This window comes from Pseudophryne corroboree, unplaced genomic scaffold, assembly GCF_028390025.1.
Source record: "Pseudophryne corroboree isolate aPseCor3 unplaced genomic scaffold, aPseCor3.hap2 scaffold_922, whole genome shotgun sequence".
NCBI lineage: Eukaryota > Metazoa > Chordata > Amphibia > Anura > Myobatrachidae > Pseudophryne > Pseudophryne corroboree.
In genome coordinates, this window is record NW_026970502.1 from 160,691 (window position 1) to 187,779 (window position 27,089).

The window sequence follows — 27,089 nt, forward strand, 5'->3', positions numbered from 1 at the left end:
GCAGATTGAAACTATCCTTTGCTATATGCTTTTTTTTTGTTAATTAAAGTAATCCAAAACTGGGATTGATATTTTGGCTCTTTTATTTTTACTTAAAGTACAATAACTTTTACCATTTTAATTTGTTTTAATAGTATATTGACAGTATTGTTTTCTTTCAAAAATCCACTTAATTTTCTTTACCCTATTATTAAAATGGTAATTGACAAAAACAAACTACATTGTCACCAGAAGAGCAATACAAAATGTACAAGTGATATATTAAAATCATCTTTCCAGCTTGAATTTCAATGATGCATTGGGGCAACGATTTTGTGAGAAACATCTTCACCCTTAAATAAAGATTTTCTTAATTCCTTACCTGTGTGATAATTAGATATCACCTTGTTTTCGCATTAAACAGACTTCCACATGAGAAAGCAGCAAGGATGCAGTGGCGTTAATGTTTCCTGGTGTCAACTTGTATTATTTCAGTAGACATTGAAATGAGGATGCATCTTGCTGCCTTTCCAATGAAGCAAGTTTAATTTAGTAATAGGTGAAAAACCATCCTTACAAAGGTGTTAATCAGAGACTTTGCTTTGTGGACACTTTTCAGAGAACAAATTTGTTAGCATAAAAATAAGCCAGAAAATGAAGAGCTGTTAAATCACTCAATTGGATTTTTCTGCCAGCATATTTTTTTTCTCTGCAAACCACTGCTAAATTGTGCTTCCTAGCTGTTTTTATAAAATCAATGAATCAAATCTAACTCTGATTACATCAGAGAAGGCCAGGTACCCTACACCATAAGAGGGGGTTTGAAATTTTGACTTGTCTACTTAAAGATCACCAAAATCTGATAACAAGATCAATTACATCCCTGGGTGGGATTGAACCACCAACCTTTTAGTTAATAGCCGTACACACTAACTGATTGCGCCACAGAGACACTTTGCGAAAGTCTGTTTAATGTCTGTTTAATGTGAAAATGCAGTCGAGTTTCCCACATTTGGGGAAATCATAGGGGTCAGCATACCCAGAATGCAATGAATGAACCTCACCCTGGGAGAACAATCTTCATGACCATGGTATCTCCTATGCAAAATAAGTATGATTTGGGATAGGGCAGGGGAGGGCCGCTGCTCAGGCACATCTCTGTCAAGTAAAGGAGATTCAACTGAGGCAGCACAAGGGAACTCTCATCTGGGGACAACAACTGCAGGGAGAACACATATTTTCAGATGAACATGGGAGGGCAGAAGGCTGCCTAATACTGAAGCACCCCCAAACAACAAACCAAATGCAACAACTAGTGCAAGCATTCCTGGGGGAAGGCCTGCAGCAGATGGATTTGCATATGGTGATGTCATCCAAGCAGTGGGTCAAAGTTGGCTTCAACCCTCGTCTGCATATGAAAAGAAAAAAGGGATGTGCAGGGCATGGCGGCCTTTTGCGGCGCTTGAATGACCCTTAGTTCGCATTAAACACCCCCACCCTCCTTCGGTGTGGGGCTCATGTTGGCTATGCCCCAGCACCTGAAGCATTCAAGCTGATTTCTTGCAGCAGCTGGGCACTGTAACAGCTCCAGAGCTGCTCTGTGAGGCAAGTAAAAGGGTGTGGGCCCTGCAGCACTACCTGTAGTTTGCATTGTGTGTTGGAAGGCACAAAGTAAGCAGACGGGAGAAGTCAGGATAGTGCGCAAGGGCATAGAAGGGAGCGGCTCAAGAAAAGAGAAGTGGAAACAGACAGCAAACTAGGCTGGAGAGAGACCTGAGACAAAGAGATCTGAATTATACGAGAGACGACCAGGGGAAACACAAATTATGCAGAAAGTTTCCCACATTTGGGGAAATCACAGGGGCAGCACACCCAGAGTGCAATGGGTGAGCCTTGCCCTGGGAGAAGCACCTACATGATCATAGTATCTCACCTGGCAGGTAAGTAGGAGTTGGGCTAGAGCTGGGGAGGGTCGCTGCTCGGGTACCCCCCTGTCAAGTGAAGGAGATCCAACTGAGGCAGCACAAGGGAACTCTCGAAAGAGGAACAAGGCTAGAGGAAGATCTGAGACAAAGAAATCTGATTTTTACCAGAGTTGACCAGAAGAAAGCACAAACACAGTCCCCCACTACCACAAATAATGCAGTCGAGTTTCCCACATTTGGGGAAATCACAGGGGTCAGCATACCCAGAATGCAATGAATGAACCTCACCCTGGGAGAACAATCTTCATGACCATGGTATCTCCTATGCAAAATAAGTATGATTTGGGATAGGGCTGGGGAGGGCCGCTGCTCAGGCACATCTCTGTCAAGTAAAGGAGATTCAACTGAGGCAGCACAAGGGAACTCTCATCTGGGGACAACAACTGCAGGGAGAACACATATTTTCAGATGAACATGGGAGGGCAGAAGGCTGCCTAATACTGAAGCACCCCCAAACAACAAACCAAATGCAACAACTAGTGCAAGCATTCCTGGGGGAAGGCCTGCAGCAGATGGATTTGCATATGGTGATGTCATCCAAGCAGTGGGTCAAAGTTGGCTTCAACCATCGTCTGCATATGAAAAGAAAAAAGGGATGTGCAGGGCATGGTGTCCTTTTGTGGCGCTTGGATGACCCCTCCTTCGGTGTGGGGCTCATGTTGGCTATGCCCCAGCCCCTGAAGCATTCAAGATGATTTCTTGCAGCAGCTGGGCACTGTAACAGCTCCAGTGCTGTTCTGTAAAGCATGTAAAAGGGTGTGGGCCCTGCAGCACTACCTGTAGTATGCATTGTGCGTTGGAAGGCACAAAGTAAGCAGACGGGAGAGGTCAGGATAGTGCGCAAGGGCATAGAAGGGAGCGGCTCAAGAAAAGAGAAGTGGAAACAGACAGCAAACTAGGCTGGAGAAAGACCTGAGACAAAGAGATCTGAATTATACGAGAGCCGACCAGAGGAAACACAAATTATGCAGTCAAGTTTCCCACATTTGGGGAAATCGCAGGAGCAGCACACCCAGAGTGCAATGGGTGAGCCTTGCCCTGGGAGAAGCACCTTCCTGATCATAGTATCTCACCTGGCAGGTAAGTAGGAGTTGGGCTAGAGCTGGGGAGGGTCGCTGCTCGGGCACCCCCCTGTCAAGTGAAGGAGATCCAACTGAGGCAGCACAAGGGAACTCTCGAAAGAAGAACAAGGCTAGAGGAATATCTGAGACAAAGAAATCTGACTTTTACCAGAGCTGAGCAGAGGAAAGCACAAACACAGTCCCCCACTACCACAAATAATGCAGTCGAGTTTCCCACATTTGGGGAAATCACAGGGGTCAGCATACCCAGAATGCAATGAATGAACCTCACCCTGGGAGAACAATCTTCATGACCATGGTATCTCTTATGCAAAATAAGTATGATTTGGGATAGGGCTGGGGAGGGCCGCTGCTCAGGCACATCTCTGTCAAGTAAAGGAGATTCAACTGAGGCAGCACAAGGGAACTCTCATCTGGGGACAACAACTGCAGGGAGAACACATATTTTCAGATGAACATGGGAGGGCAGAAGGCTGCCTAATACTGAAGCACCCCCAAACAACAAACCAAATGCAACAACTAGTGCAAGCATTCCTGGGGGAAGGCCTGCAGCAGATTGATTTGCATATGGTAATGCCATCCAAGCAGTGGGTCAAAGTTGGCTTCAACCCTCGTCTGCATATGAAAAGAGAAAAGGGGCGTGCAGGGCATGGCGGCCTTTTGCGGCGCTTGGGTGACCCTTAGTTCGCATTAAACACCCCCACCCTCCTTCGGTGTGGGGCTCATGTTGGCAATGCCCAAGCCCCTGAAGCATTCAAGCTGATTTCTTGCAGCAGCTGGGTACTGTAACAGCTCCAGAGCTGCTCTGTGAGGCAAGTAAAAGGGTGTGGGCCCTGCAGCACTACCTGTAGTTTGCATTGTGTGTTGGAAGGCACAAAGTAAGCAGACGGGAGAAGTCAGGATAGTGCGCAAGGGCATAGAAGGGAGCGGCTCAAGAAAAGAGAAGTGGAAACAGACAGCAAACTAGGCTGGAGAGAGACCTGAGACAAAGAGATCTGAATTATACGAGAGACGACCAGGGGAAACACAAATTATGCAGTCAAGTTTCCCACATTTGGGGAAATCACAGGGGCAGCACACCCAGAGTGCAATGGGTGACCCTTGCCCTGGGAGAAGCACCTACATGATCATAGTATCTCACCTGGCAGGTAAGTAGGAGTTGGGCTAGAGCTGGGGAGGGTCGCTACTCGGGTACCCCCCTGTCAACTTAAGGAGATCCAACTGAGGCAGCACAAGGGAACTCTCGAAAGAGGAACAAGGCTAGAGGAAGATCTGAGACAAAGAAATCTGACTTTTACCAGAGCTGACCAGAGGAAAGCACAAACACAGTCCCCCACTACCACAAATAATGCAGTCGAGTTTCCCACATTTGGGGAAATCATAGGGGTCAGCATACCCAGAATGCAATGAATGAACCTCACCCTGGGAGAACAATCTTCATGACCATGGTATCTCCTATGCAAAATAAGTATGATTTGGGATAGAGCTGGGGAGGGCCGCTGCTCAGGCACATCTCTGTCAAGTAAAGGAGATTCAACTGAGGCAGCACAAGGGAACTCTCATCTGGGGACAACAACTGCAGGGAGAACACATATTTTCAGATGAACATGGGAGGGCAGAAGGCTGCCTAATACTGAAGCACCCCCAAACAACAAACCAAATGCAACAACTAGTGCAAGCATTCCTGGGTGAAGGCCTGCAGCAGATAGATTTGCATATGGTGATGTCATCCAAGCAGTGGGTCAAAGTTGGCTTCAACCCTCGTCTGCATATGAAAAGAGAAAAGGGGCGTGCAGGGCATGGCAGGCCTTTTGCGGCGCTTGGATGACCCCTAGTTCGCATTAAACACCTCCACCCTCCTTCGGTGTGGGGCTCATGTTGGCTATGCCCCAGCCCCTTAAGCATTCAAGCTGATTTCTTGCAGCAGCTGGGCACTGTAACAGCTCCAGAGCTGCTCTGTAAGGAAAGTAAAAGGGTCTCTGTGGCGCAATCAGTTAGTATGTACGGCTATTAACCGAAAGGTTGGTGGTTCAATCCCACCCAGGGACGTAATTGACCTTGTGATCAGATTTTGGTGATATTTAAGTAGACAAGTCAAAATTTCAAACCCCCTCTTATTGTGTAGGGTACCTGGCCTTCTCTGATGTAATCAGAGTTAGATTTGATTCAGTGATTTTATAAAAAACAGCTAGGAAGCACAATTTAGCAGTGGGTTGCAGAGAAAAAAAATATGCTGGCAGAAAAATCCAATTGAGTGATTAAACAGCTCTTCATTTTCTGGCTTTATTTTTATGCTAACAAATTTGTTCTCTGAAAAGTGTCCACAAAGCCAAGTCTCTGATTAACACCTTTGTAAGGATGGTTTTTCACCTATTACTAAATTAAACTTGCTTCATTGGAAAGGCAGCAAGATGCATCCTCATTTCAATGTCTACTGAAATAATACAGGTTGACACCAGGAAACATTAACGCCACTGCATCCTTGCTGCTTTCTCATGTGGAAGTCTGTTTAATGTGAAAACAAGGTGATATCTAATTAGCACACAGGTAAGGAATTAAGAAAATCTTTATTTAAGGGTGAAGATGTTTCTCACAAAATTGTTGACCCAATGCATCATTGAAATTCAAGCTGGAAAGATGAATTTAATATATCACTTGTACATTTTGTATTGCTCTTCTGGTGACAATGTAGTTTGTTTTTGTCAATTACCATTTTAATAATAGGGTAAAGAAAATGAAGTGGATTTTTGAAAGAAAACAATACTGTCAATATACTATTAAAACAAATTAAAATGGTAAAAGTTATTGTACTTTAAGTAAAAATAAAAGAGACAAAATATCAATCCCAGTTTTGGATTACTTTAATTAACAAAAAAAAATGCATATAGCAGAGGATAGTTTCAATCTGCCTACCTCTGGGTTATGGGCCCAGCATGCTTCCATTGCAGTACTCTGCTGCACATGTAAGTGCATGAGATCCTGAAGCACTCACTCATCATGGGAAAGTACCAATGTGTTTCTTCGTTGGTTGATGGAAGAAACATCTTACAAAAACTCTCCAGATTATTGACTTTTTAAAGTTTTGCTAGGAAACGTTTTAGATGAATGCTTATTAGCCTTTGTCAGTATGGACTTTTGCAAAGTGTCTCTGTGGCGCAATCAGTTAGTATGTACGGCTATTAACCAAAAGCACTGTTTGCAAAGTGTCTCGGTGGCGCAATCGGTTAGTGTGTTCGGCTATTAACCAAAAGGTTGGTGGTTCAATCCCACCCAGGGACGTAATTGACCTTGTGATCAGATTTTGGTGATATTAAAGTAGACAAGTCAAAATTTCAAACCCCCTCTTATTGTGTAGGGTACCTGGCCTTCTCTGATGTAATCAGAGTTAGATTTGATTCAGTGATTTTATAAAAAACAGCTAGGAAGCACAATTTAGCAGTGGGTTGCAGAGAAAAAAAATATGCTGGCAGAAAAATCCAATTGAGTGATTAAACAGCTCTTCATTTTCTGGCTTTATTTTTATGCTAACAAATTTGTTCTCTGAAAAGTGTCCACAAAGCCAAGTCTCTGATTAACACCTTTGTAAGGATGGTTTTTCACCTATTACTAAATTAAACTTGCTTCATTGGAAAGGCAGCAAGATGCATCCTCATTTCAATGTCTACTGAAATAATACAAGTTGACACCAGGAAACATTAACGCCACTGCATCCTTGCTGCTTTCTCATGTGGAAGTCTGTTTAATGTGAAAACAAGGTGATATCTAATTAGCACACAGGTAAGGAATTAAGAAAATCTTTATTTAAGGGTGAAGATGTTTCTCACAAAATCGTTGCCCCAATGCATCATTGAAATTCAAGCTGGAAAGATGATTTTAATATATCACTTGTACATTTTGTATTGCTCTTCTGGTGACAATGTAGTTTGTTTTTGTCAATTACCATTTTAATAATAGGGTAAAGAAAATTAAGTGGATTTTTGAAAGAAAACAATACTGTCAATATACTATTAAAACAAATTAAAATGGTAAAAGTTATTGTACTTTAAGTAAAAATAAAAGAGCCAAAATATCAATCCCAGTTTTGGATTACTTTAATTAACAAAAAAAAAAAGCATACAGCAGAGGATAGTTTCAATCTGCCTACCTCTGGGTTATGGGTCCAGCATGCTTCCATTGCTGTACTCTGCTGCACATGTAAGTGCAAGAGATCCTGAAGCACTCACTCATCATGGGAAAGTACCAATGTGTTTCTTTGTTGGTTGATGGAAGAAACATCTTACAAAAACTCTCCAGATTATTGACTTTTTAAAGTTTTTCTAGGAAACGTTTTAGATGAATGCTTATTAGCCTTTGTCAGTATGAACTTTCGCAAAGTGTCTCTGTGGCGCAATCAGTTAGTATGTACGGCTATTAACCAAAAGGTTGGTGGTTCAATCCCACCCAGGGACCTAATTGACCTTGTTATAAGATTTTGGTGATCTTTAAGTAGACAAGTCAAATTTCATACCCCCTGTTATGGTGTAGGGTACCTGGCCTTCTCTGATGTGATCAGAGTTAGATTTGATTCAGTGATTTTATAAAAACATCTAGGAAGCACAATTTAGCAGTGGGTTGCAGAGAAAAAGAAATATGCTGGCAAAAAAATCAAATTGTGTGATTAAACAGCTCTTCATTTTCTGGCTTTATTTTTATGCTAACAAATTTGTTCTCTGAAAAGTGTCCACAAAGCCAAGTCTCTGATTAACACCTTTGTAGGGATGGTTTTTCACCTATTACTAAATTAAACTTGCTTCATTGGAAAGGCAGAGAGATGCATCCTCATTTCAATGTCTACTGAAATAATACAGGTTGACACCAGGAAACATTAACGCCACTGCATCCTTGCTGCTTTCTCATGTGGAAGTCTGTTTAATGTGAAAACAAGGTGATATCTAATTAGCACACAGGTAAGGAATTAAGAAAATCTTTATTTAAGGGTGAAGATGTTTCTCACAAAATTGTTGCCCCAATGCATCATTGAAATTCAAGCTGGAAAGATGATTTTAATATATCACTTGTACATTTTGTATTGCTCTTCTGGTGACAATGTAGTTTTTTTTGTCAATTACCATTTTAATAATAGGGTAAAGAAAATTAAGTGGATTTTTGAAAGAAAACTATACTGTCAATATACTATTAAAACAAATTAAAATGGTAAAAGTTATTGTACTTTAAGTAAAAATAAAAGAGCCAAAATATCAATCCCAGTTTTGGATTACTTTAATTAACAAACAAAAAAATGCATATAGCAGAGGATAGTTTCAATCTGCCTACCTCTGGGTTATGGGCCCAGCATTCTTCCATTGCTGTACTCTGCTGCACATGTAAGTGCAAGAGATCCTGAAGCACTCACTCATCATGGGAAAGTACCAATGTGTTTCTTCGTTGGTTGATGGAAGAAACATCTTACAAAAACTCTCCAGATTATTGACTTTTTTAAGTTTTTCTAGGAAACGTTTTAGATGAATGCTTATTAGCATTTGTCAGTATGTACTTTCGCAAAGTGTCTCTGTGGCGCAATCAGTTAGTGTGTACGGCTATTAACCAAAAGGTTGGTGGTTCAATCCCACCCAGGGATGTAATTGACCTTGTTATCAGATTTTGGTGATCTTTAAGTAGACAAGTCAAATTTCAAACCCCCTGTTATGGTGTAGGGTACCTGGCCTTCTCTGATGTAATCAGAGTTAGATTTGATTCAGTGATTTTATAAAAACATCTAGGAAGCACAATTTAGCCGTGGGTTGCAGAGAAAAAGAAATATGCTGGCAAAAAAATCAAATTGCGTGATTAAACAGCTCTTCATTTTCTGGCTTTATTTTTATGCTAACAAATTTGTTCTCTGAAAAGTGTCCACAAAGCCAAGTCTCTGATTAACACCTTTGTAGGGATGGTTTTTCACCTATTACTAAATTAAACTTGCTTCATTGGAAAGGCAGCAAGATGCATCCTCATTTCAATGTCTACTGAAATAATACAAGTTGACACCAGGAAACATTAACGCCACTGCATACTTGCTGCTTTCTCATGTGGAAGTCTGTTTAATGTGAAAACAAGGTGATATCTAATTAGCACACAGATAAGGAATTAAGAAAATCTTTATTTAAGGGTGAAGATGTTTCTCACAAAATTATTGACCCAATGCATCATTGAAATTCAAGCTGGAAAGATGATTTTAATATATCACTTGTACATTTTGTATTGCTCTTCTGGTGACAATGTAGTTTGTTTTTGTCAATTACCATTTTAATAATAGGGTAAAGAAAATGAAGTGGATTTTTGAAAGAAAACAATACTGTCAATATACTATTAAAACAAATTAAAATGGTAAAAGTTATTGTACTTTAAGTAAAAATAAAAGAGCCAAAATATCAATCCCAGTTTTGGATTACTTTAATTAACAAAAAAAAATGCATATAGCAGAGGATAGTTTCAATCTGCCTACCTCTGGGTTATAGGCCCAGCATGCTTCCATTGCAGTACTCTGCTGCACATGTAAGTGCAAGAGATCCTGAAGCACTCACTCATCATGGGAAAGTACCAATGTGTTTCTTCGTTGGTTGATGGAAGAAACATCTTACAAAAACTCTCCAGATTATTGACTTTTTAAAGTTTTTCTAGGAAACGTTTTAGATGAATGCTTATTAGCCTTTGCAGTATGAACTTTTGCAAAGTGTCTCTGTGGCGCAATCAGTTAGTATGTACGGCTATTAACCAAAAGGTTGGTGGTTCAATCCCACCCAGGGACCTAATTGACCTTGTTATCAGATTTTGCTGATCTTTAAGTAGACAAGTCAAAATTTCAAACCCCCTGTTATGGTGTAGGGTACTTGGCCTTCTCTGATGTAATCAGAGTTAGATTTGATTCAGTGATTTTATAAAAACAGCTAGGAAGCACAATTTAGCAGTGGGTTGCAGAGAAAAAAAATATGCTGGCAGAAAAATCCAATTGAGTGATTAAACAGCTCTTTATTTTCTGGCTTTATTTTTATGCTAACAAATTTGTTCTCTGAAAAGTGTCCACAAAGCCAAGTCTCTGATTAACACCTTTGTAAGGATGGTTTTTCACCTATTACTAAATTAAACTTGCTTCATTGGAAAGGCAGCAAGATGCATCCTCATTTCAATGTCTACTGAAATAATACAGGTTGACACCAGGAAACATTAACGCCACTGCATCCTTGCTGCTTTCTCATGTGGAAGTCTGTTTAATATGAAAACAAGGTGATATCTAATTAGCACACAGGTAAGGAATTAAGAAAATCTTTATTTAAGGGTGAAGATGTTTCTCACAAAATCGTTGCCCCAATGCATCATTGAAATTCAAGCTGAAAGGTGATTTTAATATATCACTTGTACATTTTGTATTGCTCTTCTGGTGACAATGTAGTTTGTTTTTGTCAATTACCATTTTAATAATAGGGTAAAGAAAATGAAGTGGATTTTTGAAAGAAAACAATACTGTCAATATACTATTAAAACAAATTAAAATGGTAAAAGTTATTGTACTTTAAGTAAAAATAAAAGAGACAAAATATCAATCCCAGTTTTGGATTACTTTAATTAACAAAAAAAAATGCATATAGCAGAGGATAGTTTCAATCTGCCTACCTCTGGGTTATAGGCCCAGCATGCTTCCATTGCAGTACTCTGCTGCACATGTAAGTGCAAGAGATCCTGAAGCACTCACTCATCATGGGAAAGTACCAATGTGTTTCTTCGTTGGTTGATGGAAGAAACATCTTACAAAAACTCTCCAGATTATTGACTTTTTAAAGTTTTTCTAGGAAACGTTTTAGATGAATGCTTATTAGCCTTTGCAGTATGAACTTTTGCAAAGTGTCTCTGTGGCGCAATCAGTTAGTATGTACGGCTATTAACCAAAAGGTTGGTGGTTCAATCCCACCCAGGGACCTAATTGACCTTGTTATCAGATTTTGGTGATCTTTAAGTAGACAAGTCAAATTTCATACCCCCTGTTATGGTGTAGGGTACCTGGCCTTCTCTGATGTAATCAGAGTTAGATTTGATTCAGTGATTTTATAAAAACATCTAGGAAGCACAATTTAGCAGTGGGTTGCAGAGAAAAAGAAATATGCTGGCAAAAAAATCAAATTGCGTGATTAAACAGCTCTTTATTTTCTGGCTTTATTTTTATGCTAACAAATTTGTTCTCTGAAAAGTGTCCACAAAGCCAAGTCTCTGATTAACACCTTTGTAGGGATGGTTTTTCACCTATTACTAAATTAAACTTGCTTCATTGGAAAGGCAGCAAGATGCATCCTCATTTCAATGTCTACTGAAATAATACAGGTTGACACCAGGAAACATTAACGCCACTGCATCCTTGCTGCTTTCTCATGTGGAAGTCTGTTTAATGTGAAAACAAGGTGATATCTAATTAGCACACAGGTAAGGAATTAAGAAAATCTTTATTTAAGGGTGAAGATGTTTCTCACAAAATTGTTGACCCAATGCATCATTGAAATTCAAGCTGGAAAGATGATTTTAATATATCACTTGTACATTTTGTATTGCTCTTCTGGTGACAATGTAGTTTTTTTTGTCAATTACCATTTTAATAATAGGGTAAAGAAAATTAAGTGGATTTTTGAAAGAAAACTATACTGTCAATATACTATTAAAACAAATTAAAATGGTAAAAGTTATTGTACTTTAAGTAAAAATAAAAGAGCAAAAATATCAATCCCAGTTTTGATTACTTAAATTAACAAAAAAAAATGCATATAGCAAAGGATAGTTTCAATCTGCCTACCTCTGGGTTATGGGTCCAGCATGCTTCCATTGCAGTACTCTGCTGCACATGTAAGTGCAAGAGATCCTGAAGCACTCACTCATCATGGGAAAGTACCAATGTGTTTATTCATTGGTTGATGGAAGAAACATCTTACAAAAACTCTCCAGATTATTGATTATTTAATGTTTTTCTAGGAAATGTTCTAGATGTATGCTTATTAGCCTTTGTCAGTATGTACTGTTTGCAAAGTGTCTCGGTGGCGCAATCGGTTAGTGTGTTCTACTATTAACCAAAAGGTTGGTGGTTCAATACCACCCAGGGACATAATTGACCTTGTGATCACATTTTGGTGATATTTAAGTAGACAAGTCAAAATTTCAAACCCCCTCTTATTGTGTAGGGTACCTGGCCTTCTCTGATGTAATCAGAGTTAGATTTGATTCAGTGATTTTATAAAAAACAGCTAGGAAGCACAATTTAGCAGTGGGTTGCAGAGAAAAAAAATATGCTGGCAGAAAAATCCAATTGAGTGATTAAACAGCTCTTCATTTTCTGGCTTTATTTTTATGCTAACAAATTTGTTCTCTGAAATGTGTCCACAAAGCCAAGTCTCTGATTAACACCTTTGTAAGGATGGTTTTTCACCTATTACTAAATTAAACTTGCTTCATTGGAAAGGCAGCAAGATGCATCCTCATTTCAATGTCTACTGAAATAATACAGGTTGACACCAGGAAACATTAACGCCACTGCATGCTTGCTGCTTTCTCATGTGGAAGTCTGTTTAATGTGAAAACAAGGTGATATCTAATTAGCACACAGGTAAGGAATTACGAAAATCTTTATTTAAGGGTGAAGATGTTTCTCACAAAATTGTTGCCCCAATGCATCATTGAAATTCAAGCTGGAAAGATGATTTTAATATATCACTTGTACATTTTGTATTGCTCTTCTGGTGACAATGTAGTTTTTTTGTCAATTACCATTTTAATAACAGGGTAAAGAAAATTAAGTGGATTTTTGAAAGAAAACTATACTGTCAATATACTATTAAAACAAATTAAAATGGTAAAAGTTATTGTACTTTAAGTAAAAATAAAAGAGCAAAATATCAATCCCAGTTTTGATTACTTAAATTAACAAAAAAAATGCATATAGCAAAGGATAGTTTCAATCTGCCTACCTCTGGGTTATGGGTCCAGCATGCTTCCATTGCAGTACTCTGCTGCCCATGTAAGTGCAAGAGATCCTGAAGCACTCACTCATCATGGGAAAGTACCAATGTGTTTATTCGTTGGTTGATGGAAGAAACATCTTACAAAAACTCTCCAGATTATTGATTTTTTAATGTTTTTCTAGGAAACGTTCTAGATGTATGCTTATTAGCCTTTGTCAGTATATACTTTTTGCAAAGTGTCTCTGTGTCGCAATCGGTTAGTGTGTTTGGCTATTAACCAAAAGGTTGGTGGTTCAATCCCACCCAGGGACGTAATTAACCTTGTGATCAGATTTTGGTGATATTTAAGTAGACAAGTCAAAATTTCAAACCTCCTCTTATGGTTTAGGGTACATGGCCTTCTCTGATGTAATCAGAGTTAGATTTGATTCAGTGATTTTATAAAAAACAGCTAGGAAGCACAATTTAGTAGTGGGTTGCAGAGAAAAAAAATATGCTGGCAAAAAAAATCCAATTGAGTGATTAAACAGCTCTTCATTTTCTGGCTTTATTTTTATGCTAACAAATTTGTTCTCTGAAAAGTGTCCACAAAGCCAAGTCTCTGATTAACACCTTTGTAAGGATGGTTTTTCACCTATTACTAAATTAAACTTGCTTCATTGGAAAGGCAGCAAGATGCATCCTCATTTCAATGTCTACTGAAATAATACAGGTTGACACCAGGAAACATTAACGCCACTGCATCCTTGCTGCTTTCTCATGTGGAAGTCTGTTTAATGTGAAAACAAGGTGATATCTAATTAGCACACAGGTAAGGAATTACGAAAATCTTTATTTAAGGGTGAAGATGTTTCTCACAAAATCGTTGCCCCAATGCATCATTGAAATTCAAGCTGGAAAGATGATTTTAATATATCACTTGTACATTTTGTATTGCTCTTCTGGTGACAATGTAGTTTGTTTTTGTCAATTACCATTTTAATAATAGGGTAAAGAAAATGAAGTGGATTTTTGAAAGAAAACAATACTGTCAATATACTATTAAAACAAATTAAAATGGTAAAAGTTATTGTACTTTAAGTTAAAATAAAAGAGACAAAATATCAATCCCAGTTTTGGATTACTTTAATTAACAAAAAAAAATGCATATAGCAGAGGATAGTTTCAATCTGCCTACCTCTGGGTTATGGGCCCAGCATGCTTCCATTGCAGTACTCTGCTGCACATGTAAGTGCAAGAGATCCTGAAGCACTCACTCATCATGGGAAAGTACCAATGTGTTTCTTCGTTGGTTGATGGAAGAAACATCTTACAAAAACTCTCCAGATTATTGACTTTTTAAAGTTTTGCTAGGAAACATTTTAGATGAATGCTTATTAGCCTTTGCAGTATGAACTTTTGCATAGTGTCTCTGTGGCGCAATCAGTTAGTATGTACAGCTATTAACCAAAAGGTTGGTGGTTCAATCCCACCCAGGGACCTAATTGACCTTGTTATCAGATTTTGGTGATCTTTAAGTAGACAAGTCAAATTTCATACCCCCTGTTATGGTGTAGGGTACCTGGCCTTCTCTGATGTAATCAGAGTTAGATTTGATTCAGTGATTTTATAAAAACATCTAGGAAGCACAATTTAGCAGTGGGTTGCAGAGAAAAAGAAATATGCTGGCAAAAAAATCAAATTGCGTGATTAAACAGCTCTTTATTTTCTGGCTTTATTTTTATGCTAACAAATTTGTTCTCTGAAAAGTGTCCACAAAGCCAAGTCTCTGATTAACACCTTTGTAGGGATGGTTTTTCACCTATTACTAAATTAAACTTGCTTCATTGGAAAGGCAGCAAGATGCATCCTCATTTCAATGTCTTCTGAAATAATACAGGTTGACACCAGGAAACATTAACGCCACTGCATCCTTGCTGCTTTCTCATGTGGAAGTCTGTTTAATGTGAAAACAAGGTGATATCTAATTAGCACACAGGTAAGGAATTAAGAAAATCTTTATTTAAGGGTGAATATGTTTCTCACAAAATTGTTGACCCAATGCATCATTGAAATTCAAGCTGGAAAGATGATTTTAATATATCACTTGTACATTTTGTATTGCTCTTCTGGTGACAATGTAGTTTTTTTTGTCAATTACCATTTTAATAATAGGGTAAAGAAAATTAAGTGGATTTTTGAAAGAAAACTATACTGTCAATATACTATTAAAACAAATTAAAATGGTAAAAGTTATTGTACTTTAAGTAAAAATAAAAGAGCAAAAATATCAATCCCAGTTTTGATTACTTAAATTAACAAAAAAAAAATGCATATAGCAAAGGATAGTTTCAATCTGCCTACCTCTGGGTTATGGGCCCAGCATGCTTCCATTGCAGTACTCTGCTGCACATGTAAGTTCAAGAGATCCTGAAGCACTCACTCATCATGGGAAAGTACCAATGTGTTTCTTCGTTGGTTGATGGAAGAAACATCTTACAAAAACTCTCCAGATTATTGACTTTTTAAAGTTTTTCTAGGAAACGTTTTAGATGAATGCTTATTAGCCTTTGTCAGTATGGACTTTTGCAAAGTGTCTCTGTGGCGCAATCAGTTAGTATGTACGGCTATTAACCAAAAGGTTGGTGGTTCAATCCCACCCAGGGACCTAATTGACCTTGTTATCAGATTTTGGTGATCTTTAAGTAGACAAGTCAAAATTTCAAACCCCCTGTTATGGTGTAGGGTACCTGGCCTTCTCTGATGTAATCAGAGTTAGATTTGATTCAGTGATTTTATAAAAACAGCTAGGAAGCACAATTTAGCAGTGGGTTGCAGAGAAAAAAAATATGCTGGCAGAAAAATCCAATTGAGTGATTAAACAGCTCTTTATTTTCTGGCTTTATTTTTATGCTAACAAATTTGTTCTCTGAAAAGTGTCCACAAAGCCAAGTCTCTGATTAACACCTTTGTAAGGATGGTTTTTCACCTATTACTAAATTAAACTTGCTTCATTGGAAAGGCAGCAAGATGCATCCTCATTTCAATGTCTACTGAAATAATACAGGTTGACACCAGGAAACATTAACGCCACTGCATCCTTGCTGCTTTCTCATGTGGAAGTCTGTTTAATGTGAAAACAAGGTGATATCTAATTAGCACACAGGTAAGGAATTAAGAAAATCTTTATTTAAGGGTGAAGATGTTTCTCACAAAATCGTTGCCCCAATGCATCATTGAAATTCAAGCTGGAAAGATGATTTTAATATATCACTTGTACATTTTGTATTGCTCTTCTGGTGACAATGTAGTTTGTTTTTGTCAATTACCATTTTAATAATAGGGTAAAGAAAATGAAGTGGATTTTTGAAAGAAAACAATACTGTCAATATACTATTAAAACAAATTAAAATGGTAAAAGTTATTGTACTTTAAGTAAAAATAAAAGAGACAAAATATCAATCCCAGTTTTGGATTACTTTAATTAACAAAAAAAATGCATATAGCAGAGGATAGTTTCAATCTGCCTACCTCTGGGTTATGGGCCCAGCATGCTTCCATTGCAGTACTCTGCTGCACATGTAAGTGCAAGAGATCCTGAAGCACTCACTCATCATGGGAAAGTACCAATGTGTTTCTTCGTTGGTTGATGGAAGAAACATCTTACAAAAACTCTCCAGATTATTGATTTTTTAATGTTTTTCTAGGAAACGTTCTAGATGTATGCTTATTAGCCTTTGTCAGTATGGACTTTTCGCAAAGTGTCTCTGTGGCGCAATCGGTTAGTGTGTTTGGCTATTAACCAAAAGTTTGGTGGTTCAATCCCACCCAGGGACCTAATTGACCTTGTTATCAGATTTTGGTGATCTTTAAGTAGACAAGTCAACATTTCAAACCCCCTGTTATGGTGTAGGGTACCTGGCCTTCTCTGATGTAATCAGAGTTAGATTTGATTCAGTGATTTTATAAAAATAGCTAGGAAGCACAATTTAGCAGTGGGTTGCAGAGAAAAAAAATATGCTGGCAGAAAAATCCAATTGAGTGATTAAACAGCTATTTATTTTCTGGCTTTATTTTTATGCTAACAAATTTGTTCTCTGAAAAGTGTCCACAAAGCCAAGTCTCTGATTAACACCTTTGTAAGGATGGTTTTTCACCTATTACTAAATCAAACTTGCTTCATTGGAAAGGCAGCAAGATGCATCCTCATTTCAATGTCTACTGAAATAATACAAGTTGACACCAGGAAACATTAACGCCACTGCATCCTTGCTGCTTTCTCATGTGGAAGTCTGTTTAATGTGAAAACAAGGTGATATCTAATTAGCACACATGTAAGGAATTAAGAAAATCTTTATTTAAGGGTGAAGATGTTTCTCACAAAATCGTTGCCCCAATGCATCATTGAAATTCAAGCTGGAAAGATGATTTTAATATATCACTTGTACATTTTGTATTGCTCTTCTGGTGACAATGTAGTTTGTTTTTGTCAATTACCATTTAATAATAGGGTAAAGAAAATTAAGTGGATTTTTGAAAGAAAACAATACTGTCAATATACTATTAAAACAAATTAAAATGGTAAAAGTTATTGTACTTTAAGTAAAAATAAAAGAGACAAAATATCAATCCCAGTTTTGGATTACTTTAATTAACAAAAAAAAAAGCATACAGCAGAGGATAGTTTCAATCTGCCTACCTCTGGGTTATGGGTCCAGCATGCTTCCATTGCTGTACTCTGCTGCACATGTAAGTGCAAGAGATCCTGAAGCACTCACTCATCATGGGAAAGTACCAATGTGTTTCTTCGTTGGTTGATGGAAGAAACATCTTACAAAAACTCTCCAGATTATTGACTTTTTAAAGTTTTGCTAGGAAACGTTTTAGATGAATGCTTATTAGCCTTTGTCAGTATGGACTTTTGCAAAGTGTCTCTGTGGCGCAATCAGTTAGTATGTACGGCTATTAACCAAAAGGTTGGTGGTTCAATCCCACCCAGGTACCTAATTGACCTTGTTATCAGATTTTGCTGATCTTTAAGTAGACAAGTCAAAATTTCAAACCCCCTGTTATGGTGTAGGGTACTTGGCCTTCTCTGATGTAATCAGAGTTAGATTTGATTCAGTGATTTTATAAAAACAGCTAGGAAGCACAATTTAGCAGTGGGTTGCAGAGAAAAAAAATATGCTGGCAGAAAAATCCAATTGAGTGATTAAACAGCTCTTTATTTTCTGGCTTTATTTTTATGCTAACAAATTTGTTCTCTGAAAAGTGTCCACAAAGCCAAGTCTCTGATTAACACCTTTGTAAGGATGGTTTTTCACCTATTACTAAATTAAACTTGCTTCATTGGAAAGGCAGCAAGATGCATCCTCATTTCAATGTCTACTGAAATAATACAGGTTGACACCAGGAAACATTAACGCCACTGCATCCTTGCTGCTTTCTCATGTGGAAGTCTGTTTAATATGAAAACAAGGTGATATCTAATTAGCACACAGGTAAGGAATTAAGAAAATCTTTATTTAAGGGTGAAGATGTTTCTCACAAAATTGTTGCCCCAATGCATCATTGAAATTCAAGCTGAAAGGTGATTTTAATATATCACTTGTACATTTTGTATTGCTCTTCTGGTGACAATGTAGTTTGTTTTTGTCAATTACCATTTTAATAATAGGGTAAAGAAAATGAATTGGATTTTTGAAAGAAAACAATACTGTCAATATACTATTAAAACAAATTAAAATGGTAAAAGTTATTGTACTTTAAGTAAAAATAAAAGAGACAAAATATCAATCCCAGTTTTGGATTACTTTAATTAACAAAAAAAAATGCATATAGCAGAGGATAGTTTCAATCTGCCTACCTCTGGGTTATGGGCCCAGCATGCTTCCATTGCAGTACTCTGCTGCACATGTAAGTGCAAGAGATCCTGAAGCACTCACTCATCATGGGAAAGTACCAATGTGTTTCTTCGTTGGTTGATGGAAGAAACATCTTACAAAAACTCTCCAGATTATTGACTTTTTAAAGTTTTTCTAGGAAACGTTTTAGATGAATGCTAATTAGCCTTTGCAGTATGAACTTTTGCAAAGTGTCTCTGTGGCGCAATCAGTTAGTATGTACGGCTATTAACCAAAAGGTTGGTGGTTCAATCCCACCCAGGGACCTAATTGACCTTTTTATCAGATTTTGGTGATCTTTAAGTAGACAAGTCAAATTTCATACCCCCTGTTATGGTGTAGGGTACCTGGCCTTCTCTGATGTAATCAGAGTTAGATTTGATTCAGTGATTTTATAAAAACATCTAGGAAGCACAATTTAGCAGTGGGTTGCAGAGAAAAAGAAATATGCTGGCAAAAAAATCAAATTGCGTGATTAAACAGCTCTTTATTTTCTGGCTTTATTTTTATGCTAACAAATTTGTTCTCTGAAAAGTGTCCACAAAGCCAAGTCTCTGATTAACACCTTTGTAGGGATGGTTTTTCACCTATTACTAAATTAAACTTGCTTCATTGGAAAGGCAGCAAGATGCATCCTCATTTCAATGTCTACTGAAATAATACAGGTTGACACCAGGAAACATTAACGCCACTGCATCCTTGCTGCTTTCTCATGTGGAAGTCTGTTTAATGTGAAAACAAGGTGATATCTAATTAGCACACAGGTAAGGAATTAAGAAAATCTTTATTTAAGGGTGAAGATGTTTCTCACAAAATTGTTGACCCAATGCATCATTGAAATTCAAGCTGGAAAGATGATTTTAATATATCACTTGTACATTTTGTATTGCTCTTCTGGTGACAATGTAGTTTTTTTTGTCAATTACCATTTTAATAATAGGGTAAAGAAAATTAAGTGGATTTTTGAAAGAAAACTATACTGTCAATATACTATTAAAACAAATTAAAAATGGTAAAAGTTATTGTACTTTAAGTAAAAATAAAAGAGAAAAAATATCAATCCCAGTTTTGATTACTTAAATTAACAAAAAAAAATGCATATAGCAAAGGATAGTTTCAATCTGCCTACCTCTGGGTTATGGATCCAGCATGCTTCCATTGCAGTACTCTGCTGCACATGTAAGTGCAAGAGATCCTGAAGCACTCACTCATCATGGGAAAGTACCAATGTGTTTATTCATTGGTTGATGGAAGAAACATCTTACAAAAACTCTCCAGATTATTGATTTTTTAATGTTTTTCTAGGAAACGTTCTAGATGTATGCTTATTAGCCTTTGTCAGTATGTACTGTTTGCAAAGTGTCTCGGTGGCGCAATCGGTTAGTGTGTTCGGCTATTAACCAAAAGTTTGGTGGTTCAATCCCACCCAGGGACATAATTGACCTTGTGATCACATTTTGGTGATATTTAAGTAGACAAGTCAAAATTTCAAACCCCCTCTTATTGTGTAGGGTACCTGGCCTTCTCTGATGTAATCAGAGTTAGATTTGATTCAGTGATTTTATAAAAAACAGCTAGGAAGCACAATTTTACAGTGGGTTGCAGAGAAAAAAAATATGCTGGCAGAAAAATCCAATTGAGTGATTAAACAGCTCTTCATTTTCTGGCTTTATTTTTATGCTAACAAATTTGTTCTCTGAAAAGTGTCCACAAAGCCAAGTCTCTGATTAACACCTTTGTAAGGATGGTTTTTCACCTATTACTAAATTAAACTTGCTTCATTGGAAAGGCAGCAAGATGCATCCTCATTTCAATGTCTACTGAAATAATACAGGTTGACACCAGGAAACATTAACGCCACTGCATCCTTGCTGCTTTCTCGTGTGGAAGTCTGTTTAATGTGAAAACAAGGTGATATCTAATTAGCACACAGGTAAGGAATTACGAAAATCTTTATTTAAGGGTGAAGATGTTTCTCACAAAATTGTTGCCCCAATGCATCATTGAAATTCAAGCTGGAAAGATGATTTTAATATATCACTTGTACATTTTGTATTGCTCTTCTGGTGACAATGTAGTTTTTTTGTCAATTACCATTTTAATAACAGGGTAAAGAAAATTAAGTGGATTTTTGAAAGAAAACTATACTGTCAATATACTATTAAAACAAATTAAAATGGTAAAAGTTATTGTACTTTAAGTAAAAATAAAAGAGCAAAAATATCAATCCCAGTTTTGATTACTTAAATTAACAAAAAAAATGCATATAGCAAAGGATAGTTTCAATCTGCCTACCTCTGGGTTATGGGTCCAGCATGCTTCCATTGCAGTACTCTGCTGCACATGTAAGTGCATGAGATCCTGAAGCACTCACTCATCATGGGAAAGTACCAATGTGTTTCTTCGTTGGTTGATGGAAGAAACATCTTACAAAAACTCTCCAGATTATTGACTTTTTAAAGTTTTGCTAGGAAACGTTTTAGATGAATGCTTATTAGCCTTTGTCAGTATGGACTTTTGCAAAGTGTCTCTGTGGCGCAATCAGTTAGTATGTACGGCTATTAACCAAAAGCACTGTTTGCAAAGTGTCTCGGTGGCGCAATCGGTTAGTGTGTTCGGCTATTAACCAAAAGGTTGGTGGTTCAATCCCACCCAGGGACGTAATTGACCTTGTGATCAGATTTTGGTGATATTAAAGTAGACAAGTCAAAATTTCAAACCCCCTCTTATTGTGTAGGGTACCTGGCCTTCTCTGATGTAATCAGAGTTAGATTTGATTCAGTGATTTTATAAAAAACAGCTAGGAAGCACAATTTAGCAGTGGGTTGCAGAGAAAAAAAATATGCTGGCAGAAAAATCCAATTGAGTGATTAAACAGCTCTTCATTTTCTGGCTTTATTTTTATGCTAACAAATTTGTTCTCTGAAAAGTGTCCACAAAGCCAAGTCTCTGATTAACACCTTTGTAAGGATGGTTTTTCACCTATTACTAAATTAAACTTGCTTCATTGGAAAGGCAGCAAGATGCATCCTCATTTCAATGTCTACTGAAATAATACAAGTTGACACCAGGAAACATTAACGCCACTGCATCCTTGCTGCTTTCTCATGTGGAAGTCTGTTTAATGTGAAAACAAGGTGATATATAATTAGCACACAGGTAAGGAATTAAGAAAATCTTTATTTAAGGGTGAAGATGTTTCTCACAAAATTGTTGACCCAATGCATCATTGAAATTCAAGCTGGAAAGATGATTTTAATATATCACTTGTACATTTTGTATTGCTCTTCTGGTGACAATGTAGTTTGTTTTTGTCAATTACCATTTTAATAATAGGGTAAAGAAAATGAAGTGGATTTTTGAAAGAAAACAATACTGTCAATATACTATTAAAACAAATTAAAATGGTAAAAGTTATTGTACTTTAAGTAAAAATAAAAGAGACAAAATATCAATCCCAGTTTTGGATTACTTTAATTAACAAAAAAAAAATGCATATAGCAGAGGATAGTTTCAATCTGCTTACCTCTGGGTTATGGGCCCAGCATGCTTCCATTGCAGTACTCTGCTGCACATGTAAGTTTAAGAGATCCTGAAGCACTCACTCATCATGGGAAAGTACCAATGTGTTTCTTCGTTGGTTGATGGAAGAAACATCTTACAAAAACTCTCCAGATTATTGACTTTTTAAAGTTTTTCTAGGAAACGTTTTAGATGAATGCTAATTAGCCTTTGCAGTATGAACTTTTGCAAAGTGTCTCTGTGGCGCAATCAGTTAGTATGTACGGCTATTAACCAAAAGGTTGGTGGTTCAATCCCACCCAGGGACCTAATTGACCTTGTTATCAGATTTTGGTGATCTTTAAGTAGACAAGTCAAATTTCATACCCCCTGTTATGGTGTAGGGTACCTGGCCTTCTCTGATGTAATCAGAGTTAGATTTGATTCAGTGATTTTATAAAAACATCTAGGAAGCACAATTTAGCAGTGGGTTGCAGAGAAAAAGAAATATGCTGGCAAAAAAATCAAATTGCGTGATTAAACAGCTCTTTATTTTCTGGCTTTATTTTTATGCTAACAAATTTGTTCTCTGAAAAGTGTCCACAAAGCCAAGTCTCTGATTAACACCTTTGTAGGGATGGTTTTTCACCTATTACTAAATTAAACTTGCTTCATTGGAAAGGCAGCAAGATGCATCCTCATTTCAATGTCTACTGAAATAATACAGGTTGACACCAGGAAACATTAACGCCACTGCATCCTTGCTGCTTTCTCATGTGGAAGTCTGTTTAATGTGAAAACAAGGTGATATCTAATTAGCACACAGGTAAGGAATTAAGAAAATCTTTATTTAAGGGTGAAGATGTTTCTCACAAAATTGTTGACCCAATGCATCATTGAAATTCAAGCTGGAAAGATGATTTTAATATATCACTTGTACATTTTGTATTGCTCTTCTGGTGACAATGTAGTTTTTTTTGTCAATTACCATTTTAATAATAGGGTAAAGAAAATTAAGTGGATTTTTGAAAGAAAACTATACTGTCAATATACTATTAAAACAAATTAAAAATGGTAAAAGTTATTGTACTTTAAGTAAAAATAAAAGAGAAAAAATATCAATCCCAGTTTTGATTACTTAAATTAACAAAAAAAAATGCATATAGCAAAGGATAGTTTCAATCTGCCTACCTCTGGGTTATGGGTCCAGCATGCTTCCATTGCAGTACTCTGCTGCACATGTAAGTGCAAGAGATCCTGAAGCACTCACTCATCATGGGAAAGTACCAATGTGTTTATTCATTGGTTGATGGAAGAAACATCTTACAAAAACTCTCCAGATTATTGATTTTTTAATGTTTTTCTAGGAAACGTTCTAGATGTATGCTTATTAGCCTTTGTCAGTATGTACTGTTTGCAAAGTGTCTCGGTGGCGCAATCGGTTAGTGTGTTCGGCTATTAACCAAAAGTTTGGTGGTTCAATCCCACCCAGGGACATAATTAACCTTGTGATCACATTTTGGTGATATTTAAGTAGACAAGTCAAAATTTCAAACCCCCTCTTATTGTGTAGGGTACCTGGCCTTCTCTGATGTAATCAGAGTTAGATTTGATTCAGTGATTTTATAAAAAACAGCTAGGAAGCACAATTTAGCAGTGGGTTGCAGAGAAAAAAAATATGCTGGCAGAAAAATCCAATTGAGTGATTAAACAGCTCTTCATTTTCTGGCTTTATTTTTATGCTAACAAATTTGTTCTCTGAAAAGTGTCCACAAAGCCAAGTCTCTGATTAACACCTTTGTAAGGATGGTTTTTCACCTATTACTAAATTAAACTTGCTTCATTGGAAAGGCAGCAAGATGCATCCTCATTTCAATGTCTACTGAAATAATACAGGTTGACACCAGGAAACATTAACGCCACTGCATCCTTGCTGCTTTCTCGTGTGGAAGTCTGTTTAATGTGAAAACAAGGTGATATCTAATTAGCACACAGGTAAGGAATTATGAAAATCTTTATTTAAGGGTGAAGATGTTTCTCACAAAATTGTTGCCCCAATGCATCATTGAAATTCAAGCTGGAAAGATGATTTTAATATATCACTTGTACATTTTGTATTGCTCTTCTGGTGACAATGTAGTTTTTTTGTCAATTACCATTTTAATAACAGGGTAAAGAAAATTAAGTGGATTTTTGAAAGAAAACTATACTGTCAATATACTATTAAAACAAATTAAAATGGTAAAAGTTATTGTACTTTAAGTAAAAATAAAAGAGCAAAAATATCAATCCCAGTTTTGATTACTTAAATTAACAAAAAAAATGCATATAGCAAAGGATAGTTTCAATCTGCCTACCTCTGGGTTATGGGTCCAGCATGCTTCCATTGCAGTACTCTGCTGCCCATGTAAGTGCAAGAGATCCTGAAGCACTCACTCATCATGGGAAAGTACCAATGTGTTTATTCGTTGGTTGATGGAAGAAACATCTTACAAAAACTCTCCAGATTATTGATTTTTTAATGTTTTTCTAGGAAACGTTCTAGATGTATGCTTATTAGCCTTTGTCAGGATGTACTTTTTGCAAAGTGTCTCTGTGGCGCAATCGGTTAGTGTGTTTGGCTATTAACCAAAAGGTTGGTGGTTCAATCCCACCCAGGGATGTAATTAACCTTGTGATCAGATTTTGGTGATATTTAAGTAGACAAGTCAAAATTTCAAACTTCCTCTTATGGTGTAGGGTACATGGCCTTCTCTGATGTAATCAGAGTTAGATTTGATTCAGTGATTTTATAAAAAACAGCTAGGAAGCACAATTTAGCAGTGGGTTGCAGAGAAAAAAAATATGCTGGCAGAAAAATCCAATCGAGTGATTAAACAGCTCATCATTTTCTGGCTTTATTTTTATGCTAACAAATTTGTTCTCTGAAAAGTGTCCACAAAGCCAAGTCTCTGATTAACACCTTTGTAAGGATGGTTTTTCACCTATTACTAAATTAAACTTGCTTCATTGGAAAGGCAGCGAGATGCATCCTCATTTCAATGTCTACTGAAATAATACAAGTTGACACCAGGAAACATTAACGCCACTGCATCCTTGCTGCTTTCTCATGTGGAAGTCTGTTTAATGTGAAAACAAGGTGATATATAATTAGCACACAGGTAAGGAATTAAGAAAATCTTTATTTAAGGGTGAAGATGTTTCTCACAAAATTGTTGACCCAATGCATCATTGAAATTCAAGCTGGAAAGATGATTTTAATATATCACTTGTACATTTTGTATTGCTCTTCTGGTGACAATGTAGTTTGTTTTTGTCAATTACCATTTTAATAATAGGGTAAAGAAAATTAAGTGGATTTTTGAAAGAAAACAATACTGTCAATATACTATTAAAACAAATTAAAATGGTAAAAGTTATTGTACTTTAAGTAAAAATAAAAGAGACAAAATATCAATCCCAGTTTTGGATTACTTTAATTAACAAAAAAAAATGCATATAGCAGAGGATAGTTTCAATCTGCTTACCTCTGGGTTATGGGCCCAGCATGCTTCCATTGCAGTACTCTGCTGCACATGTAAGTTCAAGAGATCCTGAAGCACTCACTCATCATGGGAAAGTACCAATGTGTTTCTTCGTTGGTTGATGGAAGAAACATCTTACAAAAACTCTCCAGATTATTGACTTTTTAAAGTTTTTCTAGGAAACGTTTTAGATGAATGCTTATTAGCCTTTGTCAGTATGGACTTTTGCAAAGTGTCTCTGTGGCGCAATCAGTTAGTATGTACGGCTATTAACCAAAAGGTTGGTGGTTCAATCCCACCCAGGGACCTAATTGACCTTGTTATCAGATTTTGGTGATCTTTAAGTAGACAAGTCAAAATTTCAAACCCCCTGTTATGGTGTAGGGTACCTGGCCTTCTCTGATGTAATCAGAGTTAGATTTGATTCAGTGATTTTATAAAAACAGCTAGGAAGCACAATTTAGCAGTGGGTTGCAGAGAAAAAAAATATGCTGGCAGAAAAATCCAATTGAGTGATTAAACAGCTCTTTATTTTCTGGCTTTATTTTTATGCTAACAAATTTGTTCTCTGAAAAGTGTCCACAAAGCCAAGTCTCTGATTAACACCTTTGTAAGGATGGTTTTTCACCTATTACTAAATTAAACTTGCTTCATTGGAAAGGCAGCAAGATGCATCCTCATTTCAATGTCTACTGAAATAATACAGGTTGACACCAGGAAACATTAACGCCACTGCATCCTTGCTGCTTTCTCATGTGGAAGTCTGTTTAATGTGAAAACAAGGTGATATCTAATTAGCACACAGGTAAGGAATTAAGAAAATCTTTATTTAAGGGTGAAGGTGTTTCTCACAAAATCGTTGCCCCAATGCATCATTGAAATTCAAGCTGGAAAGATGATTTTAATATATCACTTGTACATTTTGTATTGCTCTTCTGGTGACAATGTAGTTTGTTTTTGTCAATTACCATTTTAATAATAGGGTAAAGAAAATTAAGTGGATTTTTGAAAGAAAACAATACTGTCAATATACTATTAAAACAAATTAAAATGGTAAAAGTTATTGTACTTTAAGTAAAAATAAAAGAGCCAAAATATCAATCCCAGTTTTGGATTACTTTAATTAACAAACAAAAAAATGCATATAGCAGAGGATAGTTTCAAT

General features: G+C 36.8%; 7 non-coding genes and 1 pseudogene across 7 annotated transcripts; 1 reads left to right on the forward strand and 7 right to left on the reverse strand.

Annotated features, from left to right (window-relative positions):
* Positions 1-966: 966 nt before the first annotated feature.
* LOC135046213 (U1 spliceosomal RNA) lies at positions 967-1,094 on the reverse strand (annotated as a pseudogene).
* A 671-nt stretch (positions 1,095-1,765) lies between these two features.
* Positions 1,766-1,927, reverse strand: LOC135046212 (U1 spliceosomal RNA). The gene has a single exon (XR_010238551.1). It is a non-coding gene; the product is annotated as a U1 spliceosomal RNA (small nuclear RNA).
* Positions 1,928-2,079: 152 nt separating this feature from the next.
* Positions 2,080-2,243, reverse strand: LOC135046207 (U1 spliceosomal RNA). The gene has a single exon (XR_010238547.1). It is a non-coding gene; the product is annotated as a U1 spliceosomal RNA (small nuclear RNA).
* A 646-nt stretch (positions 2,244-2,889) lies between these two features.
* On the reverse strand, positions 2,890-3,052 carry LOC135046210 (U1 spliceosomal RNA). Its single transcript, XR_010238549.1, has one exon. It is a non-coding gene; the product is annotated as a U1 spliceosomal RNA (small nuclear RNA).
* Positions 3,053-3,204: 152 nt separating this feature from the next.
* Positions 3,205-3,368, reverse strand: LOC135046208 (U1 spliceosomal RNA). The gene has a single exon (XR_010238548.1). It is a non-coding gene; the product is annotated as a U1 spliceosomal RNA (small nuclear RNA).
* Positions 3,369-4,039: 671 nt separating this feature from the next.
* Positions 4,040-4,202, reverse strand: LOC135046211 (U1 spliceosomal RNA). Its single transcript, XR_010238550.1, has one exon. It is a non-coding gene; the product is annotated as a U1 spliceosomal RNA (small nuclear RNA).
* Positions 4,203-4,354: 152 nt separating this feature from the next.
* On the reverse strand, positions 4,355-4,518 carry LOC135046206 (U1 spliceosomal RNA). The gene has a single exon (XR_010238546.1). It is a non-coding gene; the product is annotated as a U1 spliceosomal RNA (small nuclear RNA).
* Positions 4,519-24,989: 20,471 nt separating this feature from the next.
* Positions 24,990-25,063, forward strand: TRNAN-AUU (transfer RNA asparagine (anticodon AUU)). Its single transcript has one exon. It is a non-coding gene; the product is annotated as a tRNA-Asn (tRNA).
* Positions 25,064-27,089: the final 2,026 nt, after the last annotated feature.